The 24,686-nt window shown below is 46.0% G+C and overlaps 1 protein-coding gene across 1 annotated transcript in view; it reads left to right on the top strand.

Moving 5' to 3' along the window:
• Window positions 1–24,686, top strand: part of KCNIP3 (potassium voltage-gated channel interacting protein 3) — a 694,194-nt gene that overhangs the window by 83,388 nt on the left and 586,120 nt on the right. The gene's annotated exons all lie outside the window — the stretch shown is intronic.

The raw sequence follows: 24,686 nt of genomic DNA, 5'->3' as shown, positions 1-24,686 counted from the left end.
GGCACCTACGTAGGCCCATAACCTTGAGGATAGGCAAGAGCCAATGATATCTCAGTTCCTGATAGAATTTGCAGAACAATATGATGTGAATTGTCGATTGGGGGGAGTTGTCGTCACAAGGACAAGTTTGAAGGGGTTTTTTCCAGATGTTGGTTTTGGGAAAAGTAACCAGATGGTGGAAAATATTCAGTCTAAACCTGGTTAACAGGAATCTTTCATAGCCCGTGAGACTGTAAGTTAAATAGGGCTGGACGGAAAGTGAGGTTTGAATCTTTAGTGAGTGCTGGACGGTAACTTTTGAAACCTCACTGACAAGTCGGAGAGATTCTAAGTGGGCCAGGCAGATCTTTGTGAACTTCTTCCTCGAGATTACAGCTATTAAAGTGGGGGAGTAATGATACTGAATCATGCCAAGGTCGCTGAAAAATTTTCTTATATAAGCGATCCAGCCAATCTTTAGTGTCATATCTAGGGAAAGGCAGTCCTCTATGATTCCCCGGCAAAGAGTTGTTTCACGTGACGTCCAAATGCGATGCCACAAGAGAAGGGGTTGAATCCGAATCAGGTCTAATAAGTAGGGGATACCCACTTCCAAGTGACAGGCATAAGTCGATGTGCCTTGAGGCACTGCCAGAAGGAATCGCAGAAAAGTGTTTTCCACCTTTTGTATCTCCGCGATCTTGGCATGTCCCCATTCACCCGCCCCATAAAGTGCACTTGATATGCATTTGGCTCTGTAAATTTCTAATAGTTCTACCGTGGGCCGGCTGCCCAATTTATTCGCAAACCTGACTAACCTGCAGTTGTTTTAATAAGGGAGAGTTTCCTAGATTCTATGGCAAACTTCCAAGAGCATTTGTTGTCAAACGTAATTCCCAGGTAAGGATACGTGAGTGTGTTCTCTACTTTCTGTAAATCGACATACACAGGCTTGGTGTTATTAGTCCTTGACCCTGCAACCATTACGAAAGTTTTCTTGATGTTAACCTTTAGGTCGAGGCTAGCCATGAATGTGTGATATCTTGTGAGACCGCTCTGTAATTCCATGGGGGTACGTGCCAGAATTACGGCGTCGTCCGCATAGAGTAGGACCGGGATTGTGCGCTTGTTAATTATAGGAAGGTCCTGGCCGTCAGCATTGCTTTTTCCAAGCCATTAGTATACAAATTAAATAAAAACGGGGCCAGGACACAGCCCTGCCTCACCCCTCGCTCCACTCTGAACGACTTTGTTAGTTCACCCCCAGTGCCGTATCTTACTCTAGCTGTGGCGTCTGAGTATAGTTTGCGGAGAAACGTTATAAGACAGGACTCTATACCCATATCTGCCAAAATAGTCCACAGCTTATTATGGTTTACACAATCGAATGCTGCGGAGAGGTCAATGTAAGCCATGAAAAGAGGCCCTCCCTTAGCGTCTACATATTTTCCTATCAGTAGGGATAAATTTAGGGCTTGCTCTGTAGTTCCCAATCCCTCGCGGAACCCGAATTGCAGGTCAGAAAGAACTTTATTTTCTGAAGCCCACAGTTGGAGGCCCTCTAAGATAACACGACCGGCCACTTTCCCCAACGAGTCCAGGAGAGAAATTGGGCGATCGCAGGATGGGAGTTGGCGATCCCCTTTCTTAAAGATGGGGACGAGGATTGACTGGGACCAAGATTCAATAAGTCCCAGCTCACATGTTGCTTGAAGGACCCTAGTTAGGATTGGGGACCAAAGATCCAAGTTGTGCTTAAAAAGGTCAATTGGGACCCCATCGGGACCAGGCGCCTTGCCGTTCTTGCTGGCCTTCAGGGCAAGTTCTACCTCCTCGTGAGTAATTAGAATGGACAACGGGAACTGCGTTTGATATAACCCAGATGATGTGGGGCGATTTGTGGTTAAAGGAAGGCTGAATATCCGCTCGAAATATTCAACCCACAGCCGCTCGTTAATCGCAACATCAATACTGGGGTTATCCATTGTATCTAATAAGAAAGGGGACTTAACAACCCTCCAAAAGACAGCGCTATCCCTCAAAATACAAGATCTGTGGAGTTGCGTCCAGAGTTCTTGTTTGAGAATGTTCTTCCTGGATTTTAGGGCCTGGTTGTAGGTCTTTCTGAGAACTGCAATATCCTGTGTGGTTCTGTCTTTGTTATTTAAGGCTACTTTAACCCCTTCGATGCTCATGACGAGCTCAGCTCGTCATGAGGTACACCTCTCGTACACTCATGACGAGCTGAGCTCGTCATGAACCGCGGGTTTTTGCAATCTTCAGCGCACCGCGGTAAATCTGCACCACGCTGATGAGGTTAAGGTTCCGATGTGCTGTTGTGCAGGAACTATCGAACCATCCCTTAGCTCTGGTTTTACCTGTTTTCGTTTTAACGAAAAGGCTTTCCTTAATTGCTGTCAATAGTTTAGAAAAATTTGCCATTATTCCCTCACTAGTAGTTGCTGGATCCAAACAATTTGCAAATATTTGGCTAAAGTTTGTGACTAGGCTTGTTGTAGTTGCCTGTGGGTCCACTTTTTCCCATTTTAACGAATAGCCATTTGTTCTATCCATTGAGAGATTGTTCTGACTTAAAAAAGTTTCGATGTTAGACCTCACATAGCTCTTGGGAGCTTTTATGGTGATGCTATTCGGGTAGTGGTCACTGATGGCAATATCATGAGTTTCACATTTTAAAAGGGCCGTTCCCACTGTCCCTGATATAAATATAAAATCTATTGTGCTAAACCTTCCTCTACCATTATAGGTAGTGACAACTGGTGCAGGAGGGTTTACCAGGTCATTAGCGATAAGGTCTAGGGCACACGAAGTTTCATTTAAGATATGCCCGACAGCAGTGTGAGGGAAATGGGTGATCGGATCGTTATTTTCATCCTCTACACCGCAGAGGAGATTTGCACTATGCTTGCAAAGAGTTTGGTTAAAGTCCCCGCCCCAAATTATAGTCAACTCCTTGCGGGCCTTGGTAACTAGTTCGTGGAGACATAGGCCTATTTCCTTAATTGTGTTTATTAAGTCACCCACGGGTAAATTGTTATAAAAGTTCACTATTACCAAAGCGCTAGCATTTCTTTGGTGAAGAATAACTATTTGATAGTTTGGTTCCAATTTAACAGAATCAATGCTTGCAAGTTGAAGAGTGTTGGATACGTAAATGACCAGTCCACCCTTTGCCCTGCCGGACGAAGATGGTAAGGCTGGAGAGAAAAAAGTTCTATAACCATGAATGTGAAGCTCCACGGTTGCCCATGTTTCCTGTAAACTAATAACTTTATAGTTGTGGATAAAATCCAACCAAATGGTGTTTTCAGCCTTTAGGCGTATGCCCGCGATGTTCCAGAATAGGATGCCCAGAGAGGGGTCAGCCTGAGTGGTTGCAGGGTTGAGAGCTACTTCCAGGTGTTCCACCCGGTGGCTGACCTGTGCAAAGTTAGATAGAACTTCTTTGTTTATATCTCCACTGTGTTCTAAATACCCTAGGGGTGAAGAACTAGCAGGTGCATTGGCCTCTATAGGTTGAGTCAGGACCCTGGGAGCAAGTCAATCCACCTGCTCCAAATCCGAAAGCGTATCGAAATAATTAAAGGTTGGTATGTTATATCTCACCCCTCCACCCTGTAAGTGAGCCCTATTTACAAAACTCCTATGGTGCTTGATTGTTTGTACTGTGGGAAGTTGGGGGTATAAGAAACTCAGATCCCTGGTAAGGACGTTACTCTCACTAAACTGGGGGGGCTGGTTAAGAATATGTTCTACCACCCGCGTATCCCCAAAATTTATAACGCAATCCCCCGCGTGGTCCTTTCTTCTGTGTCCCAACCAGCTCCACCTTCTTGCAAATAATATTTTTCCCGACGTGTCAGGAGTGAGGGGCCTGTTCTTATTAAGCCAATAAGCCGCTTTATTTCGTAGCTCGGGGAAGGATTCTAGTCTTCCTTCAGGTAATTCCGGAACACCTACTAGCACTACCGTATATGGTAGTGATTGCGGGGGTAGGTCAATGCGTCTAAAAGACCTATTTAGATTTCTAATCGGGGAAAGGTCCTTTGATACACTGGGGTTTGTGTTTGTAAGTCCCTCGTGGTTTGTGCCCTGTCCTGTGTGGTCCTCCACTCTTTCCAGCTCCTTAGGTTTGGTTGTAGTTGGACTTTTCTGTGGGGGTCTACCCGCGGCATCCGCATTAGACGTTGTATGTTTAGCTAAAGGTCTGTGCTAGGTGGAGGTTGAGTCCTATTGTTCGTGGGAAGGATCTGGGTGGTAGAACAAAATTGTTTAGTAGTAGGTTTTAAATTTGTTGTACTAAGTGGTTGCCCTGGGACAATCTGGCCGCCAGCCAGTACTTTCTCCAGATTGTCTAATTTGTCACCTATGCGCCTTCCCCTTTCCAAGAGGGGGGACATTAAGGATTTCATTAGGTGCTCGATTTTGCTCAGTAGGTCCTCATTATGTAAAGGGGCAGATGAGGAGCTAGCTGGAATATCGTTGGTTCTACCCTGAGGACCGCTATCATTTCTTGGAGCGAGTGTTTCAATTGGCGCACTGTTATTAGGGTTTGCGCCCCTTGTTATATTTGATGTGTTAGCAGCCTTTTTGGGTTTCTGCTTCTGACCACCTGCATTCCCCTTAGCATTTGTGATTGAATATTCTAAGTTACAGGGCATTAACTTAAGCTTAGCTTTCTGCCCTCTAGTTGTAACTCTCGGGGTAACATTCCTCGTCGTTAAAGGAGAGGCAGGAATCGTAATTAGGCTTGCAGATGAATCACAAGGGCCTGCAACTATGGGGTCCTCAACCTGGGGCAAATGATCGATTAATGACTCATTTAGAAAGATGGTGGGGTCAAGGATAATCTGGTCGGCGGGAGAGGAACCTCTAGGGATGTATTGCCTCTAGTAGGGGGAGTAATGTGAGTATTTGCAACATAGTGTAGACCTGGGAGGGCAACAAAGGATGGGGCCAGAAGTGAGTCTTGAGAGTTAATAGTCGTCGTGGATATATTGGTGGATGACGGAAACGGGAGAGACCCAGCAGGAAGTGAGAAACGTTGTTCTGTATGCTCTATGGCATTAGCTACCACCCCGATGGTTTTCTGGAGCATACGATCGATCGCCGTCAAGCTGGGTAACTGGGGTTTTGAGGCCACTTGCTTCTTTCTCGCTCCAGGATGCATCACAAAAACCTAAGACCTCCGGAATCGTAAATACTACAGTGGAAAATTACCAAAAGTAAAACTCCTAAATTGGAGCAGTTGCGCTTTACTTTACGCTATGTAAGCAAAATTAGCCAGTCTGGTAATCTTACTATTTCAGGTAATGGTCTGACCCCGTTCCACAGGGCCAAGGGGGGTGACCCGACTCTGCCCCTAATGGTCACAAACGGTCCCGCCCTTGTCCCAGGCTTCGCTCGGGCGCTCCCGCGCGCTCCAGCGACGCGGGGAGTGATGCGGCTATTTGTGCGCCTCCTGGCGCCTTTTCCCGTTGTGCGGCTTCCGGCCGCAAGGCCCTCTGGGGAATGTAGTTCAGCCCCGCAAGCTCACCCCCGCACAGTGGCCACCGAGATGTCACATAGATGTGGCGGCAGGGGGTGAGCAGGAACGCCAAAACAGCCGAGACAGGTAGCGGTTCCACCAACGTGCAGGTAAAGTCCCAGTCTCGCCAAAGTTTTTTTTTTAAATGAGAAGAGCAGCCCCGCTCCACGCGCCAAAACAGCCGCGACAGGTAGCGGTTCCACCAACTTAAAAAATGAGAAGAGCAGCAATTATCCGGGTTCTGTGGCTCCTCTGGGATCAGGGCCCTGGTGTCCCTACACCTGCTGCACCAACGGCAGCTACGCCTCTGCTGCTAAGGGCATGCTGTACAGAGGCAGGTATTGTGGTCGGTGCGATGCACTGTGATGCAGGCACTGGGGCAGTGGAAGAAGCAGTGGTCCAGCTGTCCTGCAGGAGGTACCAGAATTTCGTCCATTTTACGCTCTTTCAAGGGGATGGTCAGGCTGCTGCACTGTATGGAGGGGGTGCTAGTCAGTCTGCTATATGTATGGAGGGGCTGCTGGTCAGGGTTGAATTGGGATCAAAAATAAGCCTTGGCACCCTAAAAAATAAAAGTGGCCCACATTTGCCGATTGGACCTTTTTCACAATGCACTGCTTCAGTGTTTTAAGAATAATGAAAAGGAGGCGGGGGGTTCTCCTAAAGAGGCATGTTTTCTTAACTCCACTGAGATTTTGTTTTTTTTAATGCAAATGTTGCCAGCACTCTTTGTGCACGGATTAGTTCACAATGATGACCCACACCAAAATATATGTATTGTATTGTATTGTAATTGCATTTATATAGCGCTTACTACCCCTGACTAGGCGTCGAAGCGCTTTTTCGGCGAGTAGCACGCTACTCCGGGACCCATAGAGGATTAGTGCTGAATTAGTATAGTGAAACATGCAAGTAGGTTTTGAGTGCTCAGGCTCCCTGCTCAATCTACATTCGATTCATAAATGGGCCGGCCCAGTGAGAGACTGGGAATGACGCCTCCACCCCGTTAGGAAAGGGGGGATAAAGGAGGCCCATCTGCCTCTGGGAAGGCCGCTCAGAACAGCACAGATTGAGCCCAAATCGGCCACTACCTGGGCCAAAAAAGCGGCCTACAGCTGCAACTCCGATACTGGCCTATTGCCCGAGTGCTCGCCTTACCCATCCGGCCCTGCTACTGGTCATTGACGAGGGACTGGTGATCGGTGTCCGTCCAGACAGGTGCGTCTCTCAAAAGCATCCGGGGCAGGGGTGGCGGCGGCCTTGTGGCGGATGAAACGGTGCAGCTGTTAGTTTTAATTAGCACTAGGTGATGAATAATCGATGTCCCTGTAAAGTGGGGAAACAAAAGGAAAAGCTTGTGAATTATGGATGTGTGAAAGGAGGGCTCAGAGGGACAGGTGCACAAACCTTCTCACAAAGCGGTCCTCCCGCCTTCGGGCTCCCCTCTCTCCACAGCACTCGTGGTCCTTCCCGAACAGAGCGCGTGCGGGAAGCCCGAGCTAGGGAAGTGGGGCACATGAATTACTAAAGTAGAGAAACGGGTAGTTACACAGAACGAACTAAAGGGCGCATCCCTCGAATCACCACAACTACGTCAAAACTAAAGAGGCCAAGAAAACTTAGGCAGAGAGTGATGGAGTTATGGATGGATCAACTAATGAGAGTGCAAAACAAATGCAAAAAGAAGCTCAGCGTGTCGGAGAGGAAGGGGTAGAAAGGGCACGAGTATAGTAAACACTGTAAAGCAAAGGTGGGGGGGGGTAGAGCGTGTCAGGAAGGGGTAGAAAGGGCACGAGCATGTGATCCCTGCGAAGCAAAGGAGGGGGAGGAGGAGTAGAGCCTGCCAGGGAGGAAGGAGTAGAAAGGGAAAGCACGAGCAGGTGAACCCAGAGAAGCAAAGGTGGGGGAAGTAGAGAGTCAGAGGAAGGGTTAGAAATGGCGCAAGTGGGTAAACACTGGGAAGCAAAGGTGGGGGCGAAGAAGAAATAGTCAGAGAGGAAGGATTAGAAAGGGCACGAGTAGGTGAACCCTGAGAGGCAAAGTGGGGGGGGGGGAATAGAGAGTCAGAGGAAGGGTTAGAAATGGCGCAAGTAGGTAAACACTGGGAAGCAAAGGTGGGGGGGGAGTAGAGCTTGTCCGGATGGAAGGAGTAGAATGGGCACAAGTAGGTGAACCCTGAGAAGCAAAGGTGGGGGCGAAGAAGAAAGAGTCAGAGAGGAAGGGGTAGAAAGGGCACGAGTAGGGGGAACCCTGAGAAGCAAACTTAAGGGAGAATGTATGCCAAGATACCCGACATTTCCTGCACAGTTCTTGGATTTTTGAACATATGCTTCACGAATAAGGCAAACGTATCCTCCATCACCGCGTAGAATACCAGCTGACAAGTTACGGCAATGCCTTCTGGAGGAAATCTTTGGCTAGGCTCAACATTGCAGATGCCTTCCCTGAAAATGTTCTCGATGGGGAGATTTCACACTCCGGTCCATAGGGATGGGTAATGCCATTAGAAGCCATATGGACTCACTGGAGGTCACCACCACACAGCAGCATTCACCTTTAACTCAGCAAATAGATGCACCATGAAATCTGGTAATAATATCACCTGATATTTACAGCGCTTAAAAATGACAGAAATGTAGTATCCAGCACTATATCAAAAGAAGATCTCATTTCAAACATGAAGATACCACTCACTTATGCAGACACTCGCACTTCTTCTCTGTAACCAGGGAGGAGAAGTGGTCTGCTCAGCTACCATGTCATTTCTGGACTGCTTTAATGATGTGCCCAGGGGCCACCCAACGGCCACTGGGGAAACTGCAAAAAATTCAGAACCAGACAGGCAGGCAAGAAGAGAAAGCATAACATCATCTGAAACCATGCGGTGTGTATGTGAAATACAAGGTGACATTTGAAACCAAGTTCACAGTGCAGAAGGCTCATCGAGTCACAGGTCCAGTGCTGCCCCAAAATCTGTCCATCAGACACTACCACCATACTCAAATGATCTACTCACCCCTAGTAATCTGGCAGGTGGAGTCTAACACATCGGACCCACTTAAGCTTCAGACCCACATCTCCATAACACTCCAATCCACCATCTGAGAGCTCGGCCAAATTATGGATTTATTAATGCATGCATCTGACTATGCACACACTGATGTATGTTCTTTCCACTCTTCAGATAGAAGTAGACCACTGCACCCTTGAAACAAGCGTTTGAACTACAAATACATTTATTTGGATCACCATCCAGGGCTACGGGACCGACAGTGTTATGAAGAACTATGTAGCTGCTACAGCACAATACAATCATGTTGGACCTAACCCTTCCTAGAGGGTTAAACCCAAACTTTTTGCCTTTCTCTGTCTATTTTTCGGACCTTTTTATTGGCTTTAAGACTCTGGGAATCTTACTGTTAATCAGTGATAAAGTGCATGTGGAGTGGAGATAAAGTGGATTGGTGTGGCTCACTGGTTAGAGGCGGCAGCCCCGGAAGCAGAGGTCATCCCGGGACCAGGGTTCGATTCCCGACGCGGCAGGGTCTTGGGCCATGGTCAGTGGGCACGATAATTCTCGCCTCGGTGCCTACTCCAACCATGGGTCCCACTCAGCAACTCTGGGCAATAGCTTGCTTAATCTCTACTAATGGCCCCATCAGCGCCGGGGATGCTTGTCTTCACCTTGGAGATGCCCAGGAGGGACCATCTCACAGGGAAAGCCAGGATGGGTTTCCCAGCGGTATACAGCGCCGGGACGCCCCTTTGCTGGGGCAGCTGCGCGCTTTACAAGTATACAACATTTAACAACATGTACTCTCTCCTCTAAATATGATATGATTGGTTTACACCTGTTTGGCCTATTTGATTTACTCTTAAGTCCCTTGTAAAGTGGTATTTGATATACCCAGGGCCTGTAAATTAAAAGCTATTAGTGGACCTTCAGCCCTGCTTGTGCCACCTCCAGAAGTAGCCATTTAAACCTGTCTCTGGCCTGCCACCGCAGAGCAAGTGTGTGCAGTTTACAGCCACTTCAACTTGGCATTTAAAACTACCTACCAAGCCTTAGACTCCACTTTTATTATACAGAGGTCACCCCTATGGTAGGCCCTAGCTGGCCCTGTGGGCACCGTGCTGTACAAGTAAAAGGTAGGACATGCGCCTTTATGTGTGGCATGTTCTAGTAGTGACAAACAGCCTATTTAGTTTTTGACTCCTGCAAGGCCTACTTCTCCCATAGGGGAGGACCCTTATATACTTTTAAGTAGTAATTCCTGATCAGAAAGGATGGCATTGCGATGTTTGGTATTTTTAGAATAGTGGTGATAAATCTTACTTGCTGGTGTGGTTGGATTTTATATTACTATTTTAGAAATGTCACTTTAAGAAAGTTTCATTTCTCTCTGCTTATGTATCATTGTGCTTTGCAGCCTGACTTCAGTACACATCTGGGCTAGGTGACAGCTACACTTGTGCATAATTTCTAGACATCCACTACACAGCAAGAGCTGGATGTGGCAGGGGATACATCTGCATACTGATAGTCTTCCTGGGCTGGGAAAGGTGGTTCACACTTTACATTTGTATAGGTTGTGTCTTTACCCTTGCACAAAGGGCTGATTTACCCTCCCCCCGATCATCTGGAGCCAGGGCTGGGCTGAAATTGGATTGTTGCGCACTTCTAAGGGTTCCTTTGAAGTCACCCCTTCATCAAAGACATTTTTGAGTATAAGTACTGGGGCTCTGACCCCATGTTTTTAGACACCGTATGGAACTTGTAACCAGACGTTGCTGGCTCTACAAACTGCACGGGGGACTGCTGTGCTGCCAGGAGGGACTGCCATATTGCTAGCCTGCTTTGCTGTGTTGGCCTTCTTCCTGATGATTGTTCGGCTACAGGATAGACTGCCACTTTGCAACTTGCCTTTATGTGCTGGCCTGCTGCCCGCTACCTGCTTTGGGCACTTACTAGTGTTCTCCATGGTCTTTTTGGCTGGCCCCCTGTTCTCTCCAAGTCTAAGGGCCATAAAAGATTCTGTACCAGTGTGATTGCTGAATCCGGCAATTAAAACAACTTTTTCAACCTGCACTCATTCTGCAAGCACAGCGCCACATTTTAACTGATTTCCCATGTGCCTAGGCACAGGCGCTTTTACCAGGACTGTGCGACCAGGGTGGTGATACTGGGGCCACAGCGTTGACAAGGGGCTGTTGGGCCGATTATCCTATGTGCCAGCATGTTTTAAAGTGTGGGTGCTGATGACCGGATTGGGTTTCTAAACCCAGCACCAAGCAGCACTGAAGATTGCTGTTAGACGTGGCACCATTGGTGTGAGTCTCCCTTCCATTTTTAGCTGGTGCCTCATCTGTTTTTGCTAGTCTAGATGCTTTGGGCACTTTGCCACTGCTGTTCAGTGCCAAAATGCAAGTGCTCCCTAATGTAAATTGTTGTATGGACTAGTGAATCCATGATTAGTTATTTGATATACTTGTCAGTCCTTAGTGCAGTGCACCGTGTGTGCAAGGGGCCTGTAAATCAAATGCTGCTGGTGGGCTTGCAGCACTGGTTGTGCCACCCACAAAAGCAGCGTGTAAGATGTGACTCTGGCCTGCCATTGCAGAGCCTGTGTGCAGTCTGGGACTGCCATGTCGACTTGGCAAGTGCACACACTTGCCAGCCCTAAACCTTCCCTTGTCTGCATGTTAGTCACCCCTAAGGGAGGCCCCAGGAACCCCTGTTAGCAGGGTGCATTGTATGTGAAAGATAGGACATGCCCTGGTGTATGTGGCATGTCCTGATAGTGAATTACAGACAATTTCGTTTTTCCCGATTGCAAGGCTATCTGTTCCCATAGTACAGCATGGGCAGTTTGATTATAACATTTTATAAACATAACTGACCCAGGGAACAAGATCAGAAAATAAAGTTTGGTATGCCTGAATGTTAAAGTGCATCTTTTAGTGTGGGCGATTTTAACATTCTGTGTTTGAAAATACCACTTTTAGAAAGTAGGTATTTTCTTGCCTAACTATCCAGTGTGCCTCTGCTAGATTTGTGAATTGCATGCCTGGCTTGTGAGTGACAGGAGCTGGGAGATGGCTGCGGCTCCAGCAGTCTGATGAGTCAGGGCTGGGCTAAATGGGACCAGGGTTAAATCTAGAGTAGGGGGGGAGATTTCCTTTCACCTACCTGGTCCAGGTCTGCTTTCAACAATGCTGTCTCCACCTCCTGCCAGGAAGCTGCACCAGACAGGACAAAACTGGTTTTCGCTTGGTACAGACACTCTCTGGCTTCAGAGACAAAGGATTTGTTTGTATAAAAAGGGGGACCCAGACCCCAGAACTTTAGATCACTTCTGGGAAATCAAGAGGAACCTTTGCCAAGGAGAAGAAACGGGAGAAACTGAAGGAAGATTACTGCCCCTGTGCTGTTTGGGGGTTGGCCTGCAGTGGTTACTTGTTGCCAAGGAAAGGAGAAAAGGACTTTGCTTTGTCATCTTGAGGAAGATCTCAAAGGGCTTGAAATTGAGCTTGCCTCCTGTCTGAAGTCTCAGGGACACAGACTTCACCACCAGCTCCCCTAAATTTCCTTACTGGAAATTCTTACCTGCAGAGAGGTGCCTGCTGCTGTGTAGGACGTCTAGACACTGTTTGCGCTGGGAGCTGAAAGTGCGACGCAACGACAAAGAAGCGTGTCACATCCGCACCGAGACCCAACGCATCGCCGAGTCACGGGGGAGAAGCCTGCCGCATCTACATAGCGTCCCGACGCATCACCGAGAACATCATCGTAGCACCTGCCATGTGGCTGCAAAAGTTCATGCATCGGACCGGCTCGTCATATCACATCAAGCCACCATTATGTCGCATCACACCGGATCATCGCACCATATTGAGGCGCCATCTTGTCGCATCGTAACCGGAACACATTAAGAAACAAACACATCAACTTCCCACACAGTAAGGAAGCGACGCATCTCCTCCTCTGCACTGCAGTAAGGAACAGACGCATCCACTCCCCTGAGTGTAAGGAAAGGCGCATCACCTTCCCTGCGACCCTTTTGTTTGTTTTGCGTGATGCATCTAAGGTACTTTGTTGGGAAAGTGTTGCATTTACAACATGCATTGATCTGAACTATTTCTACCATTGAAGAACCTATTTTTGATACTGTATTGTAGATTTTTGTCGTTTGGTCTTGTTTAGATAAAGGTTACCTATTTTTCTAAACTGGTGTGGTGTCCATTTGTAGTGTTTTTACTGGGTTACTGTATGTGTTCACAAATGCTTTACACACTGCCTCCGAGATAAGCCTGTCTGCTCGAGCCAAGCTACCAAAGGGGTGAGCAGGAGTTATTTTTAGGAGTGTATCCCCCTTTCCCTGACTAGAAGCAAGGGTCCCTATTTGGACAAAGGTGCAAACCATTGCCAACTAGAGACCCCTAGTTCTAACAATCGCCCTCTTTCAGATTCCCTGGCGTGTTCCATGACCGTGCTCTTGCCGCGCAAGCAGGGCAGGCATACCCGGCGAGCCACCTCTTCCGAGACTGTCACTACAGCAACCAGGGAAGATGGTCTTATCCGATGTCCTTGCTGTGGTGCTCCGCCACCAGAGCCACGTCATGTGAGAGCAGCTAGGCGGGGCTGTGATCTGAGGAGGCGAGTCCAGCCCAGAGGCCCAACGATATCCCTGCTGGAGTCTCTCCCCCCCCCCCCGTGACGGCCAAGGGAATCCCCTTTTTTCAAAAGGTACTGTCCGCCTGTGCCTGCACAGTGCACTCTGTTTGGCAGCAGAGTCTGGGCGCAAAGGCAAGGGACCGAGAAAAGTCTCTTGCATGCTCCCTGAGAGAGTGTTGAGCCAGCTGCACCACACGCTTGTGGGCAGTTGGATTCTCCTAAAGAAAAGCCAAGGAACAAGCAAGGTCTCCTACGCACCCACAAACTTGTGTCCACCTCCTAAATTGGACTGTCCGTAGGGGGCATGGCTCTGACCCCAACCTGAGGAAGTTTGTTGCTTTGGGGTCATTTCTTGGATGTACTGTGCATGGTACAACAGAAGGTACACATACTGCAGTGGAAGAAATTAATGTACTGCTTGTAGTGAGCACGGAGGGGCTTCTATGCCCTCCATATTACACTTTTTTCGTGGAAGCCCATTGAAATTACTGTAACCCTGCTAGTAGGAGCAAAGGTGTTCCTGTGCCCTATGTTTGCCTACTGTGATTCATCCTCTTTTCTCACCATATAGGTTACTGTCCCTAAATATACTGCACTACTTGTAAAATATTCCTGATGTATGTCATTTTTGTTCTTGCCTTGTTCAGGATAATGAGTACTATCTGAGTACAGTGGGCACTCCTCCGTTAAGGCGGTGGAGCGTTGCCCCACTGCTTTTTAGCAGTGTAAGTAAAGGAAAAATAAAATTATAATAACTCAATACTATCATTCTATTTGTTCCTGCTGTGGCAGCTTTGCGGGTGAGGCTGCTCTGCTGACAGAGGAGTAGGGGAGGAGTAGTGGGCACTCTGTTAGTACACATGAATGATTGGCCGGCCATCTCAGCCCGGCCAAACAGTCATGCTCACTTTGCATGTTCTCCACCCAGGCTGCATTACAGCCCGGGTGGAGAAAATGCCCAGGCCCCCTGTTTGAGCACTGAACCACGGCACTCAGACCAATCACAAGGCTACATTGCAGTGTTGTGATTGACTTAGGGGAACCTGGGTGTGCTTCGTGTTCTGGCTGGAGCGGAGAGATGACGGAGGAGAGTTGCAGCGAGGAGGTCAGTTTAATTTTCTTTTTCTTTACCTTCCCCCTCCTACCCCAGATCCTTGCTGGCTATCACTGTTTGAGTAACTGCATACTGTGCACAGTATTTATGATTCATGTCATTTTTGTCTGGTTTTTATGTACAATGTAATATATATTTTTTATATAATCCTGTGTGTAGTCTCTTTTGTGGTGCATTCATTGTGTTGCTGTGTGAGTGTGTTGCACAAACGCTTTACACATTGCTTCTGATGATAAGCCTGCCTGCTCTGCACCAAGCTACCAGAAGGTGAACACCGGTTATCTTTGATGTGTAACTGTCTTGCCCTGACTAGAGTGGTGTGTTCTGCCTGGCTTGGGTGCATACCCTAGCCAACCAGAAGCCCAATTTCTAACAAATCAATATAATCCCCTTCCACTGAAATGGCCAGGCCAACCACCAAAATCAAAGTCTCCTACGAGATGTATGTCACAATATGAAGTGCTAAATATAGACTTTCAACAATATTGAGAGCAGGATAGCAACAACTGCCATACATATCTGTACTGTAAGCTATTTTGGTAAGTGCAGACTTCCTGAGTTAGTGTGTTATCCATTCTACCTGGCTGTAGATCAAGTAGTGTGCAGCATCCTAATGGGGCCGGGTTCCCTCTCGTCAATGTACTCTGGAATCCTCAGTCAATGGACCGTTTGTACCTGCTTTAGAAGTATAGAGGGGGGAAATAACTCATTAGGTCAGACTCTCATGCTCAAAGAATCATTACTCCAAAGAATCACCGACTCCAGGTTTCTAGGTTGCTGGGTTTATTACAAAGCCAAAAATAACTAAACATACAGACACCTCAAGACGAAGTTGTAAAAGTACATCGGAACTAATACAAAGCCAAATCTGCATGCAAAGTTTTGTTGCTGCATCATGAAAGCATGATAAATTCCAATTCCAGAACGCAAGCAAAAAGTGCCCCATGTCAAGATCATACTTCATTGAAGGTTCATAAGTATAAAGCATTAATCTGTCCCTACACTACTGCTAACATGACATTCCTACTTAGCATTCCCCAGGCAAGTTAGGAAATGGTGTTGGCGCGTGAAGACTTCCTAAGAAGTGTACTCACGTTGTATGGGTCAAGTAGCCTAAGGCTACAAAGCTTGTTCTAAGATGCTCCTTTTCTCTCCATCGATCTCCTCTCTTCTAACTCAACCCCGGGGCACTGTCCCTAATTCAAAACAGCAAATCATAAAACACACCCATTAGGTATCATCCAATCGCCTCATCCTGCTGGGTGCCTCCTCATAGGTGGTTTTCCATTTAGTTTTGATACTCCTAGCTCTTGGCTCAATGACCTTGATTCCCAGGCCTTCTCCAGTTAGAAAGAACACTGTCTCACATTATCAGAACTCCTCGTACCCAACGAGGCTGTAGACTTTGACATTATGACATGTCTCTATTCTAGTAAAATTAAATCACTCATCAGTGAGGGATACAAATACTTAAATCAATCTAAAACCGATGACTGTATTAAACTAGCAGCTAAATGGACCACCAGAATGGGTGGTAATATAGTCCCAAACCAGATATCAGCCTCTTTGTGTAGAATTCATCAGCTGGTTCAGTCTTGTAGTCTAAGACTCCAGACATATAGAACTATCTGCCAACTTTACTATACCCCTCAAAGAATCTCACGTTGGACACCTAATAATTTATACAATCTCCGTTCCAAATGCCCCAAGTGCGATCTGTTTGCAGCAGATCTGGAGCATATGCTCTTTTCTTGCCGCGCACTATTTGAATTTTGGAAGGGAATAGAACGTATTTTGAACGAAAAGCAGATAATTTTTTTCCCTTTTCCACTATCACGGTTCTGTTAGATCTGCAGGATATCAGTGGACTTCATAAAGATTTATATACTATTCTAACTGCTTGTGCAAGATTGACAATTGCAAGGGCTTGGATTTCTACGAAACCTCCACATGTCATGGAGTGGTGGTCTTTAGTCAGTGAAATATAGACAATGGAATCTGCTTTAGCTCAAATAAGTGGCCTGCGCTCTATGAAAAAGGTGGAGAGAATTTGGGGTGTCCTATTTCATTCTGAGAATTAACTTTACTTTCTCTTAAGTTCTTGTTAAAACTACTAGAATCATACATCTAGGGGACATCTGTATACTATATGAACTGTTTTATTATAATTTATATCTCTGTATTTATACTTGACAATGAACTCTTCTTTTTTTTTTTCTACCGTGCCTGAATTGAATGGCTCTTTGTCTTTATACTATGTTTCTGTCTCTCGCAATGTTAATAAAAATGTCAGCACTCCTCGTACAAATGTATCCTCTCCTCTCCTCCTCGAGCCTAACTCCTAAAACAAAAGCGTTATTTTAACTAACAAAGATGAATTTATCCACCTGCAACAGAAACGTGAGAAAAGAACAAATCCAACATGCACATGAAATTCAACCTTTAAATCTAATACGAGAGCTTCCAGGGAGAATACATTTCAGGCCTACAGAAACTGGCCAATATGAGAGTAATGCAAATAGAACAATTGATGGACAGAATGCAGAACAATGTCATACATTCACCCCAGTACAGAGATCTGGGCCTAAATCCATAGTTTTTTTGCTCACCATGCCATTCCAGTTTGGACCCAGCCATACGCAAATCAGTCTTGACCTTGCGCTCAATGGGAACAGTCTAGCCCGAACTGCCAGGCCAGGTCCTTTCTGGACTGGAAACAAGCATCCTACAACTGTTTTCGGGCTTTCAGCACTCATCAGCCAGGATAGCTTGACTCCAGTGGCATGGAGAGCACGGGACCCACATCTGGGCATACCCGTCCCACTCGTGGTGGCAAATGCAAAAAGACAATTGATGGACAGAATGCAGAACAATGTCATACATTCACCCCAGTACAGAGATCTGGGCCTAAATCCATCGTTTTTTTTGCTCACCATGCCATTCCAGTTTGGACCCTGCCATATGCAAATCAGTCTTGACCTTGCACGCAATGGGACTGGAAACAAGCATCCTAGGACCCGTTTTGGGGTTTCACCCCTCTTCAGCCAGGATAGCTTGAATCCAGTGGCACAGTGAGTACGGGACCCACGTCTGGGCATGGGTGAATGTTTTGATTTGCTCTGCATTCCCTCCATCAATTGTGTGTCTTTTGCTTTCTCACCCTAAGCGCGCCGCGTATGCCCAGACGTGGGTCCGGGGCTCACTGTGCCACTGGATTCAAGCTATCCTGGCTGAAGAGTGGTGAAACCCCGAAACCGGTCCTCGGATGCTTTTTTCCTGTCCAGGGAGGACCTGGCTTGGCAGTTCGGGCTGGACTGTTCCCATGAGGCACAGGGTCAATACTGATTTGCATATGGCCAGGTCTAAACTGGGATGGCATGTGAGCAAAAGAATGATGGATCTAACCCAGATATCTTGACTGGGGGTGACTGTTTTGATTTGCTCTGCATTCTGTCCATCAATTGTGTTTCTTTCGCTTCTCACCCTAAGTGCGCCGGGTATGCCCAGACGTTGGTCCGGGGCTCACTGTGCCACTGGATTCAAGCTATCCTGGCTGAAGAGGGGTGAAACCCCGAAAACGGTCCTAGGATGCTTTTTTCCTGTCAAGGTAGGACCTGTCTTGGAAGTTCGGGCTGGACTGTTCCCATGAGGCACAGGGTCAAGACTGATTTGCATATGGCCAGGTCTAAACTTGGGTGGCATGGTGAGCAAAAGAATGATGGATTTAACCCAGATCTCTTGACGGGGGTGAATGTTTTGATTTGCTCTGCATTCCGTCCATCAATTGTGTCTTTTGCAATATAAGAGTAAGGCACATAGGCCTTATGAAACCACATATAAATGAACATTTTACTAAGCATCTGTAAATCAACACGTTACATGGGCACATCAAATACGTGAATAATTGTAAGCCTCATATACAAATTCTACACGTTAATGTTTTCAGCTAATCACGTATGTATTGCAATTTTAATTTCTTCATGTTTACATGAAAAATACACCCAGCACATCACCTTTTCACATTATTACAGTACACATTCTACTGTCAAGTTAATACGACAAAAGAATAAATGCAGATGTGAACTACTTATAATTATTATGCACCCCTACAATTGGAAGAGCACAATCACGCTCCAGCAGTCCCCTCCTCTGATGACCAGTGTCATCACAACTCCCTGTAGAGAGACCTGACCTAAACAGAAGTGGTAGACGTTCTTCCCTGCCTGAACTTCTCTAGACTTTTGAGATTCTCATAGTGATTGTCCTGCAGTCACTCCATTTTCCTCTCTCACTCTCTAAAAGATCTCTCAGCCTGTCTTGCCTTATGCCATTTGTAGGCCGTTACTACTCTGACCAAAAGGATCACACAAACCACGACTATGATGATAGGCTTCAGAATTTAACCAAGGATTCCCTCACCAAGGTTAGCAAATCAACTTCCTTTCCTTCCAAATACTTTCCAAACTTTATCCCAAATTCCTCCAGTTGCCAAGTCATGCAACTCATGGTGAATCTCAATGATGTTACTTATATACGTCCTCAGATCCTTGCTATGGTCTGGGATATAAGTACAGCACTGTTGGACCCCCAACATTTTACAGACTTCGCCCTCCTTTGCTAATAATACATCTAAAGCAAGGTGATTCCGCATTACCATGGCTCGTATCGACACCATCTCTCCATCCACCAGCAATAAAGACTGAGCTGTATTCGCTGACAACGTATCCACAATGGTTGATAACCTTCTAATCTTGAAATCATTCAGGATCACTCCCAAACTTGGTATCAATGCTCCAAATATGTCTCCAACAATCTCTCCTGCACTCGCACCTCGTTTCTTACTATGGTGTAATCCACCTTCCAAAGGGCCCAAATCTTCAACATGGTAAATCTTAGGAAACACAACAGCCACATAGCATGTAACATACCAATTCAGTGGCAACCCCACACACGCATTTTTTCCCACACACAAAATACACATTTGGCACCACTTTCACCGCTTCCTGCAAAAACTTTTTCGCAGTGGCTTCAATTGTGAAGATGTGATCACACACGCTCTGTCCTAAAAAGATCTTATCCTAGTAGGTATGTACCTGTCTAATGTCCTTGCTGTTAAAAATCTAAAGCTATTGGACCATAACTCCCTTTCGCCTTGTGGCCCAACTCCTCCTCGGTCCATGCAAATTTCCCTTCTCTACTATTAAATTTGATGGCTAATTGCATATGTCTATCTTCTACTTGATCTATGAACTTCTTCTCTACATCAGTCAGCATGCACAGCAAATTGCAACAATGCGCATAAGCTGCATCTAATGTAACTGTAGGTATGAAATACTACCCTATTCTCTCTTCCTGCTGGTAATAATCATACTTATTCAGGTGCTTATAAGCTGGAACTTCTGAAAGCACTACATCATAGTTGGAGAAATAATAGTCATAGTGACCCCTACCGTAAACTTACCTAGCAACAAACTACATGTAATGCCATACGTCAATGGAAGGTGGTGATAACGGTTACCCTCCTCCACAGACACAGACAACTGCATACACAAATATTAATCCCTCACATCCATCGTATTCACATTCTCCTACAATAATTTCGCATAGGCATTCAACGTATAATCACCCTTAGGCAAATCTACATGCAACATGCGACTAATTTTATGTAGCATAGCTTTATCTGCTCCTACGGTACCCTTTTTTTTTTTTTTTTGCTAGAAGTAACAGATGTGGATGTCCTGTGCACTCCCACCCCCTCAACGTTTGCATCATGTGAAACTTTTGCATAGACTATGATAACTACTACCATCACCACTCCTACTATAAGTGTACCTATCACGCACTTTGCTCTACGGTTCGGATTTCAAGACTCCATTTTTAACTGAGTTGGCTTAGCACAGCAAGAGGATCAATGCAAAGTCTCTTTCTACGCTTCTGATTGCTGTTCAGTAATGTTCACATACAACTCCTTGGAGTCCTGGAAATCACTTCACAGTTCGTTGCACAATTATTTACACAGTTCAAAAGACTTCCTTAGCCCTTTTTCTTCTTCTTTTATTCTGCTTCCACTCTGGCCTAGGTAATCTTTTTTAAAGCAAGTGTTTTATTTACAGTTCGCATTTACTCAACAGTCTTTCACAAGCTCCGAGCCAATTTCATCAATGACACACTGTAAAATCTCAAGACGAACTGCTGTAATCTTCTGAGCCAGTGGCTGGTATCTAAATGTTGGGAAAGACAGATCTTGCAAACCAGCACCTTACTCAATATCTGAGGTCTTGGCACAGTCACTGTCAACACTCCATTGGCTTCTATTCCGGGAACTAATAGTTCAATTTCAATGTTCAGTTCTGGGACTCTGCTGGCTACTTGCGAAGACTTTAGTCTCCCAGTCCCTACTGTTCTCTGCATTTGTGATCAAATGGGTCCAGTCTAGGGCAGCATACCTCTGGCAGGGCACTCTTACTCTTACCATCTCCTCAGGCCCTCTTGTGCATGCTCTGCGTCACATAGCTCAGATTCAGACATTTCAGACATAGGGGCAAGATCTCTTTCAGATGCCAGTCTCCGGTTTTGCCTCTTCTGCCTCACAGTCCACGATTCTCTGCAAACTCTGCTCTCCTTCTCTGCACCCGATCACTGTGCACACCAGTTCTTCCAGCTGAGTCTGACTCTGTCTCACTCGCAATGTTACCGTCTCCCTCAGAGTCAGTACCTCGGCCTTGTGTAGCATGACCCCCCTCAGCTTGCTCTGGTGGTCGACCAGCCTCATCAGTAAGCCTCACAGCTTGGCTTGTCCTCTCCAGTGACCTCGCAGCAACAACTGTATTTTCTTCAGAGAGAGGAACTGTTTCTTCTGAGGGTCCTGAAACTATGCTGATTTGCGAGGCGGGGATCCAGTTTGGCAAACCTCCACACTTCACAGCTGTATTCGTCACCAGAATCAGATGATATGGACCTCTCCAGCGAGCATCAACGCAGTTCTTCCTCGCATGCTTTCGAACCAGGATCCAGTCTCCTGGGCTCAAATCAAGGCAGAGGTCCTTTGAGGTTGGGGCAGTTGCAGCTTCAATCTGACAAGACACAGAACAGACCATTTCAGCCAGTCCTTTGCAATAATCAAGGATAAAATCAATCTGTGATGTTTATCAATGCTGTATACGGCACTGCTGGCAATCATATTGCCCTCCCCATCAGAATCTCATGGGTTGAGAGACATGTCCGATCTGGGATGCTACGGATACTCCTCAACACCAAAGGCAATGCATCAGGCCATTTAAGGGACGTGGACGAACAAACGTTTGCCATTCGCATCTTGAGAGTTCTGGTATTTTGTTTGACAAGGCCAGATGCCTCTGGTTTGTAGCTACAGTGCAATCTCTGATCAAATTGTAAGGCAGTACAAAGCAGCTTCCTAATCTCTCTATGGAAATGCGTCCCTCTATCTGACTCCAACGAAGTCGGAAATCCGAAGTGTGGAATCCACTCTCTCTAAGTAACAGCTTCGCTACTGTGAGACTATTGCACCTTCTCGTTGGATATACTTCCACCCACTGTGAGAAAACACACACCACCACCAGAAGGTATCTCAATCCATTGCACCTAAGCATCTCAATGAAATCTAGCTGGATCCTTTTGAAGGGGCCCCTAGATCTCCGAATGTGACTCGATACAACCTGAGTTTTCTTTCCAGCATTCATCTGTTTACATGTAACACATCTGTGACACAATGCTTCAGCAAATGCATGAAACCGTGGGTTAATCCACGTCTGCCTGAACACTTGCACTATAGCATCCCTTCCAATATGAACTGCTCCATGAATCTGCCTCGCCAGAGGGCTCAATAAACTATCTGGCAACACTGCTTGACCATCAGTTGAAACCCACATGCCATCACCTCTCTTCTCACAACATGCTTTAATCCAACCAGCTTCTTCCTGAGTAGACCCCTCTCCCTGCAGACACTTGACCTCATCCCAAGTGTCCACTATGGCTAACATCATGCTGAGCTCTGTTCTGTCTGTGCTCTCTCAAGTATATTAATTAACAATGCACCCTCGTTTGGCACGGAAACGTGCAACTTCATCCGCATACCTGTTGCCTAGTGCCACAAAATTTTCAACCCTCCCATGGGCAAGCCACTTTACTACATCTATTTCTTTCGGTCGCTGCAAGGCTTCCAACAATTGTCTCACATATTCCCCATTTCTGATGGGAGATCCAGATGACGTGAGGAACCTCCTCTATGGCCATAGCTGTCCGAAGTCATGAACCACACTGAACCCATATTGCCTATTGGTTTAGATAGTGACTCGGATTGATCAGAGACCAGGCATGCACGTATCAAGGCAATGATTTCAGCTACCTATGCGGAGTGTACTCCCTGCAAACAAGCAGCTTCCCCAACTCCAGAAATAGTACAGACAGCAAACACTATTCTCAAATGACCCGCATTGTCCCTTAAGCATGAACCATCTACAAAGATGATTTTATCTGATTCAGGCAGAGGCTCATCAACAGTGTCGGGTCTCGGTTGGATGCAAAGTTCAGTCACATTAAGACAGTCATGGTCCCCAGAATCTTCATCTTCAATATTTGGAATAGGCTTCAAAGTAGCAGGATTCAATACAGAACATCTTTTCAGAGTCAAATGCTTCGAGGCAAGTATAACTTGCTCATAGCATGCGAGTCTGTTTTGTGCCAAGTGCTGTGTTTTGGTCCTCGTCATCAGAAGCGAAAACTGAATGTGGAATATATATATATTAGGAGGATTACCCATCACAATACTCTCACACCTTTCAATTTCTTATATTGTAGCAGCGTGTTGCGCTCTGTTGGTTTTCTGTATAGGCTTACAATCAATTGATTGTCTTTAGTCTTTATTTCCAGATCGAGGAACGGAATTTTATCCTTGTTAACATTGTAAGTGAAAGTAAGGGAGGACTTCCATTCATGGAAATAGGCCATGAACTGTCATATAGCTACTGTATATCTTTATAATGCGTTAAGTTAGCATAGGCACATTACATGTTTAAACGCATTTTTTCCTTTTGCTGCTTCTGCACACGACACTTAATTGTTGATTTAGCTTTCAACTTAGTAGTTCGTTGTGGTTTACACAAGAATAATATGTTATTACTCTGATATCAGCTTTGCTTAATAAACTATGTCTGTACAGAGAGTGCTGAAGTTTCAGGAAAAACACGATACAGAATTGTTATGAGGTCTGATCTTCGCGCCTTCATAGACATAACATAAGTGCAGCTTCTGCCAACTTTGGGCATTAGGCGGGTTTGATATTGCTTTGCTTGAAGCACAAACACACACTTGATGCTGGTCGCATGCAGAGAGAGAGCTGGTGTATGCTGATGTGATCTCTTCAATTTACAGACCTGAGGTATGGGCCCGCCCTAATTCAACCCAAAGAGACCTTCTTAGCTATTAATATAATATGCGAGTTAGGGAGGGTGAGAAATAAGTGTTATTAACCCTTATACATTTACAGCATGTTAACATGCTGTCACCGTTCGCTTTCTATGGACTAGTAACTATGCTGGTAACTTTGCTTTTGATAATATATTTACTTGTATTATCTAAGATACTGCGCCTGAGAAGATGGCATTAGTAAATAAACATTTCAAATGCTCAAGTGTTCTTCTTTACTCCAAGTTCTGGTTTGAAATGATTGTATAACGAAAGAGTGCTCATGTGTTCCACGTAACCCGAGGTTTGTAAGTTCATGTTCTGGTTTGTCTAAACATTGGGAGTTGGTTATGACCAATGAGACACTGTAGCTAGCTCGGTAAGGGGTTTGTTGGGTACTAAGGTGAGTTTTGGGTCACCCTAATTCGCTGAGGTTCCAATCCTCTGTGCACAGTTCTGTGGGAGAACAGAAACCCTGCTACATGGCGCCCGTACGTTGGTGGTCTTATATCATGGCACTCGAGTAGTATATCATTCTAACCTTAACCCCTTCACTGTCGTTTCCGGAAAACGGTGGTGTCGGTGATACCTACCTATTTTTTGAAATAGGTCTTTTCAAGCTTGAATCTTTCTAAACGGTTTCCTTGAATTACTACCCAGTTGTGCTACAAAGTTATCTTTGTTTTTCAGTAGTTCCGGTGAAATCATGGCTGTGGCTGTGGCCATTGCACAGCATAGTCGCATTGCGGTGCGCACCCATCTACAGACATACCAGGTCCCGGTGGAGGGCATGGCTGTGGTTTTAGTGGTGTGTGCAGATCCGGCGTACCCGTTCGAACTGTTTTACTCATGGGTAACGTTTCCAGCAGTGGACGCTACTTCTGGTGTGTTCCACTCCTACACACCCTCCCCTGTACCGGCTGAATATACACCGTACAGGGCACTGG

This window comes from Lissotriton helveticus, chromosome 11 (assembly GCF_964261635.1).
Source record: "Lissotriton helveticus chromosome 11, aLisHel1.1, whole genome shotgun sequence".
In the NCBI taxonomy this organism is placed as follows: Eukaryota; Metazoa; Chordata; class Amphibia; order Caudata; family Salamandridae; genus Lissotriton; species Lissotriton helveticus.
The sequence above is the reverse complement of the archived record's forward strand: the minus strand, read 5'-3'. Positions and strand labels throughout refer to the sequence as shown.